The sequence below is a fragment of the Macrotis lagotis genome, chromosome 1 (assembly GCF_037893015.1).
Source record: "Macrotis lagotis isolate mMagLag1 chromosome 1, bilby.v1.9.chrom.fasta, whole genome shotgun sequence".
Lineage (NCBI taxonomy): Eukaryota > Metazoa > Chordata > Mammalia > Peramelemorphia > Peramelidae > Macrotis > Macrotis lagotis.
This window is the reverse complement of record NC_133658.1, coordinates 734,240,557-734,259,299: the sequence shown is the minus strand read 5'-3', so window position 1 is coordinate 734,259,299 and position 18,743 is coordinate 734,240,557. Positions and strand designations below refer to the sequence as shown.

Here is an 18,743-nt window from a genome sequence, read left to right as displayed (position 1 = left end):
TGTACATTGCCATAATTTTCTCTAGTATGATCCCCCTCCCCTTCTGAAAAAGTATAACAATAATGCTATTTTATTTTTTAATATTTTATCATTCTTCACAATTGCATGTGAAAATAATTTTAAACATTTTAAAAACATTTGAGTTTTAGTTTCTCTTCTTTTACTCCCCTCCCTGATATGGTAAGCAATTTGAAATGATGTTATATATGTAATTATACGAAGCATTTATATAGTAGTTATGTAAAAGAAAAAATACAGATAAAAACAAATCATGAGAAAAAACAAAGTAAAAATTAGTATTCTTTAGTCTGCATTCAGACTCCATCAATTCTTTCTCTGTAAGTGGATAACAATTTTCATCATGAGACTTTTGGTATTGTCATGTAGCATTGTATGGCTGGGAATTTCTAAGTCATTCACAGCTGATAATTATACAGTAGTTTTGTTGTTATTGTGTACAGTATTCTAGTTTGCTCACTTCAGTTTGCATCAGTTCATGAAAGTCTTAACAGGTTTTTCTGAAATCACCCTGCTTATGATTTCTTATAATATAATAGTATTCCATTACAATCATATACTAAAACTTGTTTAGCTATTCCCCAATTGATGGATATCTCAATTTTTAATTCTTTGCCACCACCAAAAGTGCTGCTGTAAATATCTTTTGGTACGAATATGTACTCTTCTCTTTTTTAAGAATGTTTTCCCAGATACAGACTTAATAGTGGTATTTCTGGATCAAAGGGTATGCCTTTTGAGCATAGTTCTAGGTTGCTCTCCACAATTGTTGGATCAGTTCACTGTTTCATCCTATAGTACATTATTGTCCTAATTTTCCCACATCCCCTCCAATAGTTAACATTTTCCTTTTCTCATATTAGCCAATCTGATAGCTGTAAAGTGGTACCTCAGAGTTGTTTTAATTTGCATTTCTCTAATCAGTAGTGATTTAGAACATATTTTTTCATATGACTATAGATAGCTTTGATAACTTCATTTGAACACTACCTCTTCATATCTTTTGCCTTTTTTATCAATTGGGAAATGTCTCGTATTCTTATAAATATTACTTCGTTTTCTATTTATTTGAGAAATGACATTTTTATCAGAGATACTATAAATTTTTCCCTCAGTTTTCTGCTTTCCTTCTAATGTTGCATTTGTTTGTATAAAACCTTTTTAATTTTAATATAATCAATTATCCATTTTACCTCAAAATGCTCTCTTCCTCTTGTTTGGTCCTAAATTCTTCCCTTAACCAGTGATCTGATAGGGTAAACCATTCCATATTTCCTAATTTTCTTATAGTATTGCCCTTTATGTCTAAATCATGTACCCATTTTGACCTCATCTTAGTATATGGTGTGAGATGTTGGCCTATACATAGTTTTTGCCTTACTGTTTTCCAGTTTTTCTGGCAGTTTTTGTCAAACAGTGAGTTTTTATCCTAAAAGCTGAGGGTTTATCAAATACAAGATAATTATGATCATTACTACTATGTTTGCTGTTATTCCACTAATCTACCACTCTATTTTTAAGCCAGTATTAAGATAGTTTTATGATTATTGCTTTTTATTAGTTTACTTGATATTCTTGACCTTTTGTTCTTCCAGATGAGTTTTTGTTATTACTTTCTAGTTCTATAAAATAATTCTTTGGTAGTTTGGTATGGAATTGAATATATAAATTAATTTAAATAGAATGATCATTTTACTTTGGGTGGCTCTGCCTACTCATGAGCAATTGCTATTTCAGGAGTTATTAAGACATGACTTTATATGTGTGAAAAGTGTTTTGAATTGTGTTCATATAGTTTCTGGGATTTTTTTTTACAAATATACTCCCAAGTATTTTATAATTTACAGGTATTTTAAAGACATTTTTTCTTTCTATCTCGGACTGATGGACTTTGTCGATAAAATATAGAAATTCTGATAACTTTTGTGGACTTATTTTATATCATTGAACTTTTTTTTTTTTTTTTAAGTTTTTGCAAGGCAATGGGGTTAAGTGGCTTGCCCAAGGCCACACAGCTAGGTAATTATTAAGTGTCTGAGGCCGGATTTGAACTCAGGTACTCCTGACTCCAAGGCCAGTGGTCTATCCACTACGCCACCTAGCTGCCCCCATCCTTCAACTTTGTTAATGTTAATTATCATTTTAACTAGTTTTTTTAGTTGATTCTCTGGAATTCTCCAAGTATACCATGATACCATTTGCTGGGAATGTTAATTTTGTTTCCTCATTGCCCTTTCTGATTCCTTTAATTTCTTCTTCTTAGGTGGCATTTCAGTACGATGTTAAATAATAGTTGTGATAATGAGCATTCTTGTTTCACCCCGATCTTATTGGGAAAGCTTCCAGTTTGTCCCTGTTATTAATGTTGCTGATTTTAAATAGATATTCTTATCATTTTAAGGAAAATTCCATTATTCTTATTCTCTCTAGTGTTTCTTTTTAATATGAATGGGTGTTTTTGTTTTCCAGAAGCCTTTTCAGATTCTATTGCAATATTCATATATTTTCTATTGGTTTTGTTAATTGATATAGTCATTCGAGCTGATGGTTTTCCTAATGTTGAAGCAGCCCTGTGTTCCTGGTATAAATCTCACCTGGTCATAGTATATAATTCTTGTGATATATTCCTGTAATCTACTTGCTAGTATTTTATTTAATTTTTTGAATTAATATTCATTAGGGAAATTGGTCTGAGTTTTCTTTTTCTGTTTTGGCTCTTCTTGGTTTAAATATCAATACCATATTTGTGTCATAGAAGGAATTTTTTTCTTTAAATATTAGGTTGAATTTCACTTGTGATTCCATCTGGTCCTGGGAATTTTTTTTTTTTTTTTTAGGGAGTTCATTCATAGCATGTTCAATTTCTTTTTCTGAGATGGTGTTGACCTTCCAAGTTGTCCTTGGCAATCCCTGGGCTGAGGGGTCTGGAAACCAACCCTGCTGCTAGGGACCCAGGCATCACAGAGGCTGTTCCTGGATGACTGGAGCTAGTTTGCTTTTTCATAACACCAGAGTGAGTGCAGAATCCAGGCCAGAGCAGTTTTCAGTGCAGCCCCTCCTTGAGAACCTATGGAGTCACCCAGTAGCTGCTTTCAGAGTGCTCAGCACACAGATGGTAAGGGGATCAGAGGAGACTACAGAAGTCTCTCTGCTATCCCTGGGGCAGGACTCTGTTCCTTTGCCCATACTCAAATCCAGGTTACAGCTGGGTCCCCATACTGTCATAGCAGAGCAGGGACCCACCTCACAGCTCCAGAGCAGAGGGGGAGTGCTTGTGATCATCCATCAGACCAGGAGAGCAGTTAGAGCTTCTTATAAGATCTTAAAGGATCTTATAAGGGGCAGTGTCCCAAAAACTTTCAGAAGCTTGGGAAAGTGAGTCTTCCATCCTGGAAGCAGAGATCTACCTTAATAAAGAGTTAAAATTAGTTCATAGACTGGGGAAATAAGCAACAGAAAAAAAAGAATCTGACCATAGACAATTACTTTGGCCCCATGGAGTATAAAATTACACCCTCAGAAGATGACAAAGTCAAAGTTTCTCTATCCAAAGCCTCCAAGAAAAATAGGAATTGGTCTCAGGCTATAGAATAGATCAAAAATCACATAAGGGAGGCAAAGGAAAAAATGTGAAGAGAAATGAGTGATGCAAGAAAATCATGAAAACCAAGTCAGCAACTTGGTGAAGGAGATACAAAAAATTTACTTAAGAAAACAACATGTTAAAACCCAGTTTAGGTCAATGGAAAAAGCAGTTCAAAAGGTCAGTAAGGAGAATACCTTAAAAAACATAATTGACCAAATTGAAAAAAAGGATAAAAGAGTTCTGAAGAAAATAACTCCTTCAAATGTAGAATGGAGCTAAGGGAAGCTGATGACTTTGTGAGAAATCAAAAAACAATAAAAATAAAACCAAAATAATGAAAAACTAGAAGAAAATGTGAAATATTTCTTTGGAAAAGCAACTGACCTGGAAAATGGATCCAGGAGAGATAATTTAAAAATTATTGGGCTATCTGAAAGTCATGAGATGGTGTTATTTAGGTATTCTATTTCCTTTTTTATTATTCTAGACAATTTATATTTTTGTAAATATTCATCCTTTTCACTTTGATTGTCAGATTTATTTGCTTGTTATCTCGCAAAGTAGTTCATGATAATTGTTTTAATTTCCTCCTAATGCTGAATACCCTTTTCCTTTTTGATACTGGTAATTTGGTTTTTCTTATTTTTTAAAAAAAATAAAATTAACCAAAGGTTTATCTATTTTGTTTTGTATTTTTTAAAATAAAACCAGCTCCTAGTTTTATTACTTCAGTGGTTTTCTTTCAGTTTTTAAAAATTTCTCCTTTGATTTTTGTAATTTTGCACCATTCACATTTGATTTTATTGTTGTTGGTGATGTAATTCTTTACATTTATGTTGTAGTCATTATGTACAATGTGTTTTATAGTTTCTACTTCCCTTCACAGATCTTTCCCATGCTTTTCTTAATCATATTTCACAGCTAGGAAAAATGCTGAATAGTTAGAGGTCATCTTATTAGGACAGTGACGGAACCTGAGAGCTTGAAAATAGGGATTTTTAGCTGGAAGATGAAAAGATTCAGAGAGAGCATAATAATTGCCTTCAAGTACATGACAAGATATGTTACATAGAAGAAGGATTAGACTTGTTCTGTTTGGCCCTAGAGGGAAGAACCAAGAGCAAGGGTGGAACTTGGCAAACAGATAAATTTAGACTTGATGTAAGGGAAAGCTCCTTTTGTAAGATTGTTAATAATTTACATTTCTTATTTTGAGAACTGTTTGTTAATATCCTTTGACCATTTATCCATGGTCTCTACTATGTGCTTGAAATTCTGGCTATCAAAATAAGACCAAAAATAAATAAGGAAAAGTTTAGACAAAAAGGAAGCTGAAAATTTTCTATTTACAGATGAAACAATTTAATTACAAGTCACTTTTCTCTAGATGTTGATGTGGTCTTATTTCTGGAACAATGCTTTTCTCAGTGTGGGACAAGATCCTATTAACTTTGTTGAATATAAGTTACATATTGAATTTACAGTCCATCAAGTCCCTCAGATCTCTTTTGGACAAACTGCTATCTGACTATGTCTTCCTATTTTGTACTTGGAAATTTATTTTTTGAGTTCCAATTCAAAAGTGAAACTAAGATTTTTTTAAAAACCGTACTTAATAAGGAGGTCTCCTTTCAATACAGGTTGATATTTGCTCTGCAGTTTATAATCTTAAAGAACTAAGGACCAACGAAAGCTTAGGTCCATGTTTAGGGCCTTGTAGATCTCAAATTTATCGTTATTCTGTTTTATCATAGATTCTGCCAAGTATTCTAGCATATTAAGATATTTTTTGATCCTGACTGTCATCTGGTATATAACTTTTTCTATTGCTGTCTGTCATCTGCAATTGTGAAAAGCATATCTTTATTCAAATCAATAATGAAATGTTAAATAGCACAGTGTGAAACACAGATCCCTGGTGTGTTCTACTGGAAGCATTCTTCCAAGTTGACATGGAAGTAGTGATCACTCTGAGTCTGGCTATTTAACAAGTTGAAACTTCATCTTGTATTATTGTTCATCCCATGCCTTTGCACCCCCACTTCCTCACCCCTACAAGACTAGCATAAGCTTCTATCTCAAATATTTTTGACAAAATCCAAGTAAATTGTAGCTTCCTGCTAATCTACTATAGTGACCTAGTCAAAAAAGGAATAAAGTTAGTTTAGTGTGATCTACTCTTCATGAATTCATTCTAACTTGGAAATCATCACTCTTTTTGGGGGTGCGGTTTGTATGGCAATGGAGTTAAGTGACTTGCCCAAGGTCACACAACTAGATAATTATTGAGTGTCTGAGCCTGGATTTGATCTCAGGTCAGGGCCGATGCTCTGTCCACTGTGCCACCTAGCTCTCCCCCCCCCCCCCCCCCCCCCCCCATGATGTTTTTGCAAGGCAAATGGGCTTAAAGTGGCTTGCCCAAGGCCACACAGCTAGGTAATTATTAAGTGTCTGAGGTCGGATTTGAATTCAGGTACTCCTGACTCCAGGGCCAGTGCTCTATGCACTGCGCCACCTAGCTGTCCCCCCCTCCCTTCTTTTTTAAGGGATATCTTTAATAATTCATTTTTGTATCCCCACTCTCCTCTTTACTTTGGGAAAAAATTCAGGGCTACATTTGCTTTTCTGCCTGGCTGTCATGTATAAATATTCTCATCTTTCCTGAACCATGCTATTTCCTGGCCTTCTCCGCCCCATGCTTCCTGTCCTCTAGTCATCATGCTATCCCTCTCATTCCCTCAGTCATTTAATAAACATTAATACAAGAACCATGAATTCTGCCTTTGGGAGCTTGACTCCATTAGGCGAACTTTTACCTCTTCTTGCCAGGAACCGTCTTTGTGAAATTTGTTTATCTCCATATTATGCCTCCATAAGCATTCTATTCCCTCTTCCTTCCTAGCTTCCCTCTTTGTGTTGTCTTTCTCCAATTGAATATAAGCTATTTGAGGGCATAGACATATCTTTCTAGATTGTATTTCATTTTGCATTATGTTAAGTGTTTAACATATGTACTTTTTTTTTTTAAAGATTTTTCAAGGCAGTGGGGTTAAGTGGCTTGCTCAAGGCCACATGGCTAGGTAATTATTAAGTGTCTGAGGTCAGATTTGAACCCAGGTACTCCTGACTTCAAGGCTGGTGCTCTGTCCACTGTGCCCTAGCCACCCAAACATGTGCTCTTGAGCTCTCACTCATACATTTTTGGCAGTAAGATAGTTTTATTAAAATTATATTAATGATCTATTAATAGATGAAAATGATGCAAATACTAAATATTGCAGCCAAAATGATAAAGAGCCTTACAGGTTTCACCATTTTGATCAGTGACTTGAATGAAGTTTATAGATGTTCAGATTTGATGATGATGCAAAGTTGTGAAAGATAGCTAATATACTAGATAGTAGAAGTTTAAAGATCTCAGTGGACTGTTATTAGAAGAACTGTAATATGGAATAGAAATTACATTGTTTTGATTGATACCAAAGGATACATCTAGAAACAGTGAGTGAAAATTTCAGGGAAATTCGATTTTCTCACTTTATCCAGGGATTTGTATCACTTGGGAATTGACACATTAACCACATGCAAGAAGAAACTCATTTATAAATCAGATTATTAAATTATTGTGGGAGATGTTTTTTGGTAAGGTTATCGATACTGGTTATTTATATAAGATTCTCCCTCCAGTTGATTTTTTCACTCAGGAAACCAGATTAGAACAGAAATTTTTGAATGTATAATAGAACAAAGGCAATGAGCCTTCTATAAGGAATATATATCCAACAAGCTCTGATAACCTGATGAATTGCCTTTCTCTAGGGATATATGGGTATGTCAACAACAATAGCAACAATGAACATCTATACAGTACTTGAAAGTTTGCTGAGTGCTTAATGTGTATTTCTCATTGATCATTACAACAATCCTATGGGGTACATATTACAGTTCCTACTATTTTCATTTTATAGATGATTACTTGAGTTCAAGAGAGATTAGGTAAATTGGTTGCACACATAACTAATAAGTATTTGAGGAGGAATTTAAAGCTAGATTTTTCAGAATTCAATTCAGATGAGTTCTACTATCTCTACCTAATGTTATACACACACACACACACACACACACACACACACACACAAGTCATTAAGGCAGTATGGTGCAGTGAAAAAAAATGCACGGAATGATGAGTCAAATGACCTGTGTTCCTTAGGCAAGTCACAACTTTGTAAAATGAGATTAGATTACCTCAGAGGTCCATATAATTCTATCATTTTAAGATTATTTTGTTTTTGGATACTGGGTCTCTTACTTGTGGAAACTGTTTTAGTGTTTAGGTAGGAAATGAGATCTGTCTTCAGTTATTTGAAATATTGTCTTGAAGAAGAATTAAACTTGTGCATGATGTTAGAGGGAGGAATTATGGATGGAAATTATAGGAAAGTCTGTTTGAGCTTAACATCTCTCAGCTCTAGGAATTCTATCAGGTTATCCCCCCCAAGCCTGGAACACTCCCTCCTCTGCCCCAACTTCTATTATCCCTGACCTCCTTTAAGTCCCAGAAAGCCTTCCCTGACCCTTCTTAATTCCAGTGCTTTCTCTCTGTTCATTATATCCTATTTATTCTGCAAATAGATTACTTTGTGAGCATGCACGTGCGTGTGCATGTATACACATATGTGTATGTTTGCATGTTATCTTTTTAATAGGATTTTGAGCCACTTGAAGGCAGGGACTGCCTTTTGCCTTTTTTTTTTTGTATCACCAGCACTTAGCACAGTGTCTGGCACATAGTAGGTACTTAATAAATGTTTATTGGTTGAATCAACATAAGGCATAATTTCCTAATACGAGAAGTCAAAAACTGAAGTGATCAGCCTTAATCAATGGTGATTTTTTTGTCTCTTGTGGTATTTAAGTGGGTTTGCTGACCACACCAGTAAGGGATTTTGATTATGAGATAGCTGCTCCAGTGGGTATTTTAAAATTGGCAATTGATAATAATCAACAAACATTTATTAAATGCACTGGGTTGGGTATTGGGGATAACTAAGTGATTCAGTGAACTGGACCTGTATGACTTAGGGCAAGTCACCTAACCTTTGCCTCGAGTTTTTTCATCTGTCAAATGGAGATATATAGCTGCTAAGTTGATATTCCTAAAGCATAGGTCTGAGAACTGTCACTCTTCTCAGTAAGTATCCCATCTCTTCCCTTCACCCCATTTTACTTAGGTAAAATATGAAATCTTCTATTTAACATTTAAAGAAGTCATTTACAATACAGCTCTGGCTCATCTTTTTAGGTTGATCACTTATTATTCACCCTCATTCTTTCCCATTCTTATACTGGCTGTTATCTTGCATGGAAAACTCTTTCTCTTCACCTCCAATTTAGAATCCCTAACTCCCTTCAAAGGTCAGCCTATTTGCTAATCTCTTTAGGAGGACTTTCCTGCTTTGTCTAATTATTGGTGCCTCTCCTTCAGTCTGTATTTATAGCTGTATAAATGTGTATCTATATCAGTATCTGAATAATCTATATCCATATCTATATCTATGAATATGACTAGAAGTATATTTTGAATTTACTTATTTGTTGGACTTTTTGTATTTGTATCTCCAGTGCCTAGAATGGTGTCAGGCATGTACACTGGAATAGGAGCTTAATAAGGACTTAGTGACTGAGCATTTTTTTGTGTTTGGTTTTTAAATTCTTAAAATTTTTAGGTTTTGGCAAGGCAAATGGGGTTAAGTGACTTGCCCAAGTCCACACAGCTAGGTAATTATTAAGTGCCTGAGGCTAGATTTGAAATCAGGTGCTCCTGACTCCAGGGCCAGTGCTGTATCCATTCCGCCACCTAGCCACCCCTGAACATTTTGTTGAAGGAGGCAGAAGCTCTGTTAAGATTTAAGGAGAGTTATGGATTCTAAGAAGTGGTGATGAGGGAAGAAAATAGGGACAAAGTCAGAGGCAGGAGATGGGATGGTCTGTACAGAAAACCACTGGATGGCTAAGGGTGGGAGTGGGGGGGGTGTAAGATGAAATCAGACTAGAAGTAGATTTTAAAAGGCTGACTCATTTGCCTGATAAAGAAGTTGATTCTAATGACTGTGGGAAGATGCTTAAACTTCTTGAGCAAAGAAAGGATTGTCCTGGTCAGACCTGCATTTTAGGGACATCAATTTAGCAATTGTATGGAGGAAGGCTTGTAGAGGGCAGCATTGGAATGTAAGGATCCCAGGAATTGTGTGTGTGTCCTAATATATATTTTAGGGGTACACTGCAGGACTTTACAGCTAATTGGTGAGGGAAAATGAAGAATCAAGGATGACTCTTAGGTTCTGAACCTATTTGTGGGTCAGCCAGGTGGAGACAGATATCTAAGGGGCAGTAAAAGATTCAAGACTAGAGTTCAAGAGAAAGGTAAGAACTGCATACATGTATGTAGCAAATTTGAAAGTTAACTGTGTAGATATGGTGGTTGAATTCTATGGGAGCTAATAAAATTACTGAGAATATGAGAGAGACCTAGAACAGTCTCAGATATAACTTTTTGTAGGGGGCAGAATATAAATGATGAATTCACAAAGGAAACTGAAAAGAATGGAAAATTATTGATTAGATATAGATAACTGTAAGAAAAGTATCACAGAAACCAAGGGGGAAGAAAGTATCTTGAAGGAGAGGAGGAAATAAATGTTAAACACTAATGAGAGGTCGAGGATGAGATCTTCAAGAAATTATTGAAGTTTTTCAATAAAGTGGTAATTGAGAACCTTGGAGTTTTCAGTAGCCTGGATAAGGAGAGAAAGCAGATAATGAGTAGGAAGTAAAGAAACAGGGGAAATTTATGTAAATACTTTTTTAAAGAGAGATTTGATTAAAAGTAATAGCATTAACATTTAAATATATCAAGTGTTTTCACTGTGGAGTGATCCTGCTTTCCTGAGTGACTGGTGAAAAGTTAGTGAGATTTTAACACCTCAAACTATTCCATATTTGTCCACCTTTTTTTTTTTAATTTTAGAAAGGTTTTATATATTTTCAGTTTTTCAATTTTTGTCCCAATCTTGCTTCCCTCCCTCTACCCGCCCCCCACAGAAGGCAGTTTGTTAGTCTTTACAGCATTCCCATAGTATATCCTTAAGGAAGAAACATATAGTAGGAGCTATAGCAGGATTACATAATAAGGCAGTTTTTTAAAAAAAATTAACTTAAAGTTACATAGAAAGTCTTTGGTCTTTGTTCAAACTCCACAATTCTTTTTCAGGATACAGATGGCATTCTCCATTGGAGAGAGCCCCTAATTGTCCCTGATTGTTGTCCTGTTGGTATGAGCACATCCATATTAAGGCTGATCATCACTCCCATGTTGCTGTCAAGGGTGTACAATGTTCTTCTGGTTCTGCTCATCCTATTCAGCATCAGTTTACGCAAATCCTTCCAAGCTTCCTAGAATTCCCTCCTGGTCTCTAATAGAACAATAGTGTTCTATCACACACATATACTACAGTTTGTTAAGCCATTTCCCATTTGATGGGCATTCCCTCAGTTTCCATTATTTTGCCACCAATAAGAGAGCTGCTATGAACATTTTTGTACAGGTAATGTTTTTTTTTTTATTTTTATTTTTTTAGGTTTTTGCAAGGCAATAGGGTTAAGTGGCTTGCCCAAGGCCACACAGCTAGGTAATTGTTAAGTGTCTGAGACCAGATTTGAACCCAGGTACTCCTAACTCCAGGGCTGGTGCTTTATCCACTATGCCACCTAGTCGCCCCCAGGTGATGTTTTTACCCTTTTTTCATAATCTCTTCAGGATATAGACCCATAGTGGTATTGCAGGATTAAAGTGTATGCACATTTTTGTTGCCTTTTGAGCATAATTCCAAATTGCTGTCCAGAAAGGTTGGATGAGTTCACATCTCCACAAATACTGTTTTAGTGTCTCAAATTTCCCACATCCCTTCCAACATTGATCGTTGGCCTTTTTAGTAGTATTGGCCAGTCTGAGAGGTGTGAGGTGGTACTGCAGAGATGCTTTAATTTGCATTTCTCTAATAATTAGTGATTTAGAACAATTTTTCATATGACTATAGATTGCTTTGATTTCCTCATCTGTAAATTGCCTTTGCATAGCCTTTGACCATTTGTCAATTGGGGAATGGCTAGTCTTTTTTTAAAATTTGACTCAGTTCTCTGTATATTTTAGACGAGTCCTTTGTCAGAAACACTAGTTGTAAAAATTGTTTGCCAATTTACTACATTTTTTTGATCTTGGTTGCAATGGTTTTGTCTATGCAAAAGCTTTTTAATTTAATGTAATCAAAATTATCTAGTTTATTTTTAATGATGTTCTCTATCTCTTTCTTGGTCATAAATTGCTTCTCTTCCATAGATCTGACATGTAAATTATTCCTTGATCTTCTATTTTGCTTATAATATTGTTTTTTAATATCTAGATCCTGTATTCATTTTGATCTTATCTTGGTGTAGGGTGTGAGGTGTTGATCTAATCTTAAGTTTTTTCCATACACATTTCCAATTTTCCCAACAGTTTTTATCAGAGGGAGTTTTTATCCCAATAGCTGAACTCAGATTACTATAATCATTTTCTGCTATTGCACCTAGTCTATTCCACTGATCCACCACTCTGTTTCTTAGCCAGTACCAGACAGTTTTGATGACTGATGCTTTATAATATAATACAATTTTTGATCTGGTAGGGCTAAGCCACCCTCTTTTGAACTTTTTTTTCATTAAATCTCTGGAAATTCTTGACGTTTTATTTCTCCATAGGAATTTACTTACAATTTTTTCTAACTAATTAAAATATTTTTTTTGGAATTTTGATTGATAGGGCACTAAACAAATAGTTGAATTTTGGTAGAATTTTCATTTTTATTATATTAGCTCTGCCTATCCATGAGCAGTTGATATTTGCCCAGTTATTTAAATGTAATTTTATTTGTGTGAGAAGTGTTTTATAATTGTTTTCAAAAAGCATCTAAGTCTGCCTTGGCAGGTAGACTCCCAGGGATTTTATATTGTCTGAAGTTACATTAAATGGGATTTCTCTTTCTAACTCTTTCTGTTGCATCTTGCTAGTCATATATAGAAATGTTGAGGATTTATGAGAGTTTATTTTATATCCTGTGACCTTGCTAAAGTTGCTGATTATTTCTAGTAGTTTTTTAGATGATTTTTTGGATTCTCTAGGCATACCATCATGTCATCTGCAAAGAGTGAGAGTTTTGTCTCTTCCCAATTCTAATTCCTTCGATTTCTTTTTCTTTTTTTTGGCGGAAGCTAGTATTTCTAATACGTTATTGAATAGTAATGGTGGTAGTGGGCATCCTTGTTTCACACCCTGATCTTATTGGGAATGCCTCTAGCCTATCCCCATTACATACAATGCTTGTTGGTGGTTTCAGATAGATACTGTTTATTATTCTAAGGAACAATCCATTTATTCCTATGCTCTTTAGTGTTTTCAGTAGGAATGGGTGCTGTAATTTGTCAAAAGCTTTTTCAGCATTTATTGATAATTGATATAATCATATGATTTTGGATAGGTTTGTTATTGATATAATTAATTATACTAAGAGTTTTCCTAATATTGAACCAACCCTCCTGCATTCCTGGGATAAATCCTACTTGGTTATAATGTATTATCCTAATGATAACTTGTAGTTGTTTTGCTAAGATTTTATTTAAGATTTTTTTTTTTAGGTTTTTTTGCAAGGCAATGGGATTAAGTGGCTTGCCCAAGGCCACACAGCTAGGTAATTATTAAGTGTCTGAGGCCGGATTTGAACTCAGGTACTCCTGACTCCAGGGCTGGTGCTCTATCCACTGCACCACCTAGCCACCCCTTATTTAAGATTTTTGCATCTTTATTCATCAGGGAGATAGGTCTATAATTTTCTTTCTCTGTTTTAACTCTTCCTGGTTTAGGTATTAGCGCCATATTGGTGTCATAGAAAAAGTTAGGCAGAGTTCTGTCTTCACCTATTTTTCCAAAGAGTTTATATAGAATTGGAACCAGTTGTTACCTTAAGTGTTTGATAGAATTCACTTGTGAATCCATCTGGCCCTGGAGATTTTTTCTTATGGAGTTCAATAATGCCTTGTTGAATTTCTTTTTCTGAGATAGAGTTATTTAGGTTTTTAATTTCCTGTTCATTTAATCTGGGCAATTTATATTTTTGTAAATATTTGTCCGTTTCATTTAGATTTTCAAATTTATTGGCATAGAGTTGGGCAAAATAATTCTGAATTATTACTTTAATTTCCTCATTGGTGGTGAGTTCACCTTTTTCATTTATGATACTAGCAATTTGGTTTTCTTCCCTTTTTTTACTCAAATTGACCAGAGGTTTATCAATTTTATTGATTTTTTTTCATAATACCAACACTTGGTTTTATTTATTAGTTCAATAGTTTTCTTGCTTTCAATTTTATTTATTTCTCCTCTAATTTTTAGAATTTCTCATTTGGTATTTAACTGGGGGTTTTTAATTATTTAATTTTTTTAGTTGCTTATTTAATTCATTGATTTCCTCTTTCTCTAATTTATTCATATAAGCATTTAAAGATATAATATATTCCCTGACAACTGCCTTGAGTGTATCCCTTGGGTTTTGGTATGTTTCATTATTGTCATTATCTAGGATAAAATAATTCTTTCTATAATTTGTTTTTTGATCCACTCATTCTTTAAAATGAGGTTATTCAGTTTCCAGTTAGTTATATCTCCCTGGCCCAATATTGCATGTGATTTTTATTGCATTATGATCTGAGAAAGATGTTATTTCTGCCTTTTTGCAATTGAATGTTAGGTTTTTAGGCCCTAGTACATGGTCAATTTTTGTGTAAGTGCCATGTGCTGCAGGAAAGGAAGTATATTCCTTTCTATCCCCATTCAGTTTCCTTCATAGGCCTATCATATCTAGATTTTTCTAACAGTCTATTTACCTCCTTAACTTCCTTCTTGTTTATTTTATGATTAGATTTATCTAAATCTGAGAGCTGGAGGTTGGAGTCTCCCACTGGTAGAGTCTTGCTGTTTCTTCCTGTAACTCCTTCAACTTTTCCTCTAAGAATTTGGATGCTGTAACATACATATTTAGTACTGAAATTACTTTATTGTTGAGATGGCTAGGTGGCGCAGTGGATGGAACATTGACCCTGGAGTCTGGAATACCTGAGTTCAAATCAGGCCTCAAGACACTTAATAATTACCTGGCTGTGTGGCCTTGGGCAAACCACTTAACCCCATTTACCTTGCAAAAACCTAAAAAACAAAAACAACAAAAAAGGAATTACTTTTATTTTCTATGGTACCTTTTAGGAGGAAGTAGTTTCCCACTTTATCTCTTTTAATGCTATCTATTTTTGCAGCTGCTTTGTCTAAGATAAGGATTGTTACCCCTGCTTTTTTCACTTCAACTGAAGCAAAATATATTTTGCTCCAAACTTTACTCTATATGTATCTTTCTGCTTCAGATGAGTTTCTTGGAAGTAGCATATTGTAGGATTCTGGTTTTTAATTCACTGTGCTATTTGCTTACCTTTTAAGGGAGAGTTCATTCCATTCACATTCAGAGTTATGACTAACTCTTTATTGCCTTCCATGTTATCTTCTCTCTGTATTTTTCCCCGTTTTTTTCCCCTCTATCCATATTGCTCAGTGTTTTGTTTCTGAATACTGCCACTTTCAGTGTGTTTGCCCTCCTATATCCAAGCTCTCTACCCACTTCCCCCCCCCCCTTTCCCTTTGTCCCCTCTTTCTTCCCTTCTTTTGATTCTCCCTTTTAACACTTTAAAGGTAAGATAAACTTCTTAAGTTAACTGAGCCTATGTATGGTAACTTTAAGCTAATCTCATAAGAGTTAGATTCAGGGGGTTCTCACCTCCTCCCTTCTTCCCCTCTATTGCAATAAGTCCTTTGTACCTCTTAATGTGATGAGATTTACTCCATTCAGTTCCCTCTATCCTCTATCCTCTATCCTCCTTGTTAAGGAGCTATTGTTTTTAAATCCTTCTACTGGAGTCACAGAAAGGTCTTAAGTGTCCATATTGAGAGTTATTAGAGTTTTTCTCCCAGATAAGGATATATCCAGTTTCATCTTATTGGATAAGAATTTCTCAAATTTAAGTCATACGTATCCATCTCTTCTGGCTAATTAAATTCTCTCTAATAGAGTTACAGTTCTTGAGAGTTGTTAAAGTATTTCTTTCAGGTAGGGATAGTGCCAGTTTCATCTTATTTGTTAACAGTTTTTTTCCCCTTCCTCCCTTTTTAAAAACATTTTACCTTTTCATGTGTCTCATGAGTGTCCTGTTTAAAGTCCAAATTTTCTATTTAGCTCTGGTCTTTTCATCAGGAAAAGTTGTAAGTCTCCTATTTTATTAAATGTCCATCTTTTGCCCTGAAAGATAAGGCTTAGTTTCTCCCTATATTGGATTCTTGGCTCCATTTCAAGCTCCCTTGCTTTTTGGAATATTACATTACAGGCCCTTTGATCCCTTAATGTTGATGCTGCTCAGTCCTGTGAAATCCTTACTGTGGCTCCCTGGTATTTAAATTGTTTCTTTCTGTCAGCTTGCAGGATTTTCTCTTTTATCAGATATTTCTGGAATTTGGCTACAATATTCCTTGGTGTTTTCATTTTGGGATTCCTTTCTGGAGGGGATCAATGTATTTTTTTCCAATAATTGCCCTCTAGTTCCATGATATCAGAGCAGATTTAGTGATGGGAAACTGTAATATTAAGTCCAGGCTTTTTTTTCTCTTCATTGTTTTCAGGAAGACCAGTAATTTTTAGGTTATCCTTGCTTGATCTATTCTTGAGGTCAGTGGTTTTGCTGACAGGGTATTTAACATTTTCTTCTTTTTTCAATTTTTTGGTTTTGGTTTTTTAAAATCAATTCTTGTTGTCTCATGAAGTCTTTGGTTTCCATAGATTCCATTTTTTTTTTTTTAGGGAAGAATTTTCTTCATTTACCTTTTCCAACTCCTTTTCATATTGGTCAATTCTATTTTTGTAGGAGTTTTTTTTTGCCTTTGTTCATTTGAGGTTTTCACAGAATTATTTTCTTTTTGCATTTGTCCAATTGTATTTCCAAAGATTTGTTTTCTTGTTGCAAGGTGTTAATCTTCTCTTGGGTTTCTTTTCCCAAATTTTCCAATTGAGTTTTAAACTCCTTTCTGATTTCTTCAAGGAAATCTGCCAGTGCAGTAGACCAAATCATATTCTCCTCAGGGTTCTACGTCTCTCTGAATTAGGCTCTTTTCCTTCTAGGAATTTTTGTATTGCCCCCCTTCCACTGGCCTTTCTTCATTTTCCTCTGATCTTGTGTTGAGGGAGGGGCTGGTTCACAGAGGTTTCATACTGAGATCCCTAGAGCCTTTACTGACTGAGTGTAACATCTCCATCTGGCCAGTAGGGTGTGTTGGAGGCTTTTCTCCCTAGATGTAATGGCTCCTCCTGCCCAGTAGGGGTGCTAGAGGCTGGAACCTCCCCCACCCTTCCTGTAAGTCCCAGACTGTCAGTCCCAGGGCCACGACTCCACTCTCTGGTTGTTTCTCAGAGCTAAATGGTTCTCAAAGCGAAGTGCTTCCCACAGCTATGTGGTTCCCATAGTGACACCCCACCCCCCTTCAGCCCTCTGCACTCGCCATACCCCCAATCCCTGAAGACAGACCTTGAGGTACATGTTGTTTTCCTAGCTTCTCTTTCTGGGTTTTGTGGATAGGACTTCCATTAAGAGGTTTGTTTCATATTGTTTATCAGGGAAGATCAGGAGACCTTAGCACAGGACCTGGCTTCTCTCTGCCATCTTGGCTCGAAGTCTGTCCACCCTTTCTTAAATGTCCTTTGGAATTCATTGATTTGTACCATTTCTCTCTTTTCCTTGAATAATCAATGTGATTTGTTTAAAACAAATTGGCTTTCAATTCTATTCAGCAAACATTTCTCCTAGGGATATTACATCCTGAGCCCTCTTCTCCAGTGGAACTTGTTTGTTATGGGGCAAGGAAAAGTATTGGTATATTTCTTATTTTCTGTTGCTGCTTTCAGAACTTTATCACCTAATAATCTTTTTTATTTCTTCAAAGTTCTTACAATCTGCTTTTGCAAACCGTAACCTCTTAGTGTGCAACTGAGTTGGTTCATTTCTATATTTTGGTGTCTGTTCTCTTTTTAACCTTTCTATATTTTTTTAATCAAATCATTTGATGATTACTGCTTTGTAATCTAAATCTATAGATTCAGATCTTCTACTGATAGACTTGTTTCTCACTTTTTTCCTTATTTCCCTTGAGTTTCTTTTACTTTTGTTCCTCCAGATGAATTTCATTTATTTTTCTAACTCTGTGAAGAAATTTTTAGCAATTTGATTATTATCACTGAATAAGTAAGTTAATTTAAATAGTACTATTGGAATTTATCTCTTGTTGCATTTTGTTGGTAAAATTAGATGCTAATTGATTTTATTTTCTTTCTTACATGTTGGTTATTAATAGTTTCAGTTAAATAATTTTAGTTAATCATTTAATATCTTTAAATATTTAAGTTATAATTTTATTTCCTTTTTTTCCTATGCTTATTTCCTCAATTTTTTTTTCTTATTGCTTATGGCTAGGACTTCTAGCACTGTATTTAATGTAATGTAATTAATGGCATCTCTGCTGTATTTCAGATTTTATTAGGGAAAAAATCTTATTTTTTCCATTTCAAGCTATGTTTACTTTTGGTTTTAAATGGTATTTTGCTTCAGTAAGGAAATGTTCATTTACCTTTATGCTTTCTAGATGTTTTCAAAAATATTTGTCATTGAATTTTATCAAAACATTTTTGCATTGATTGATATACTATGGATTTAATTATTATTCTCATTATAGTCCATTATGCTTTTTAGTTTTCTTTGTATTGAATCCTAAATTTCTGATATCTTAATCTGATTAGATTGTATAATCTCTTGATATGTTGTTATAGACTGTTCATTAATATTTCTATATCATTGTTCATTAGTAATATAGATCTATAGGAGATGTTCCTAATTTTGAGCTTATGAACTTGTCTCTTTAAAAAGTTTGATATTTTTAGTATAATTATTTTTCTTTGTAATCCTT

General features: G+C 34.8%; 1 protein-coding gene and 1 long non-coding RNA gene across 8 annotated transcripts in view; both read left to right on the top strand.

The window, feature by feature from the left end:
* CDK8 (cyclin dependent kinase 8) overlaps positions 1-18,743 on the top strand; it is a 124,912-nt gene that overhangs the window by 13,544 nt on the left and 92,625 nt on the right. The window lies entirely within an intron of this gene.
* Positions 12,815-18,743, top strand: part of LOC141507968 (uncharacterized) — a 28,092-nt gene continuing 22,163 nt past the window's right edge. Inside the window, exon 1 of the long non-coding RNA XR_012474311.1 lies at positions 12,815-17,317. This is a non-coding gene — a long non-coding RNA (uncharacterized LOC141507968). The remainder of the gene's footprint in view (positions 17,318-18,743) is intronic.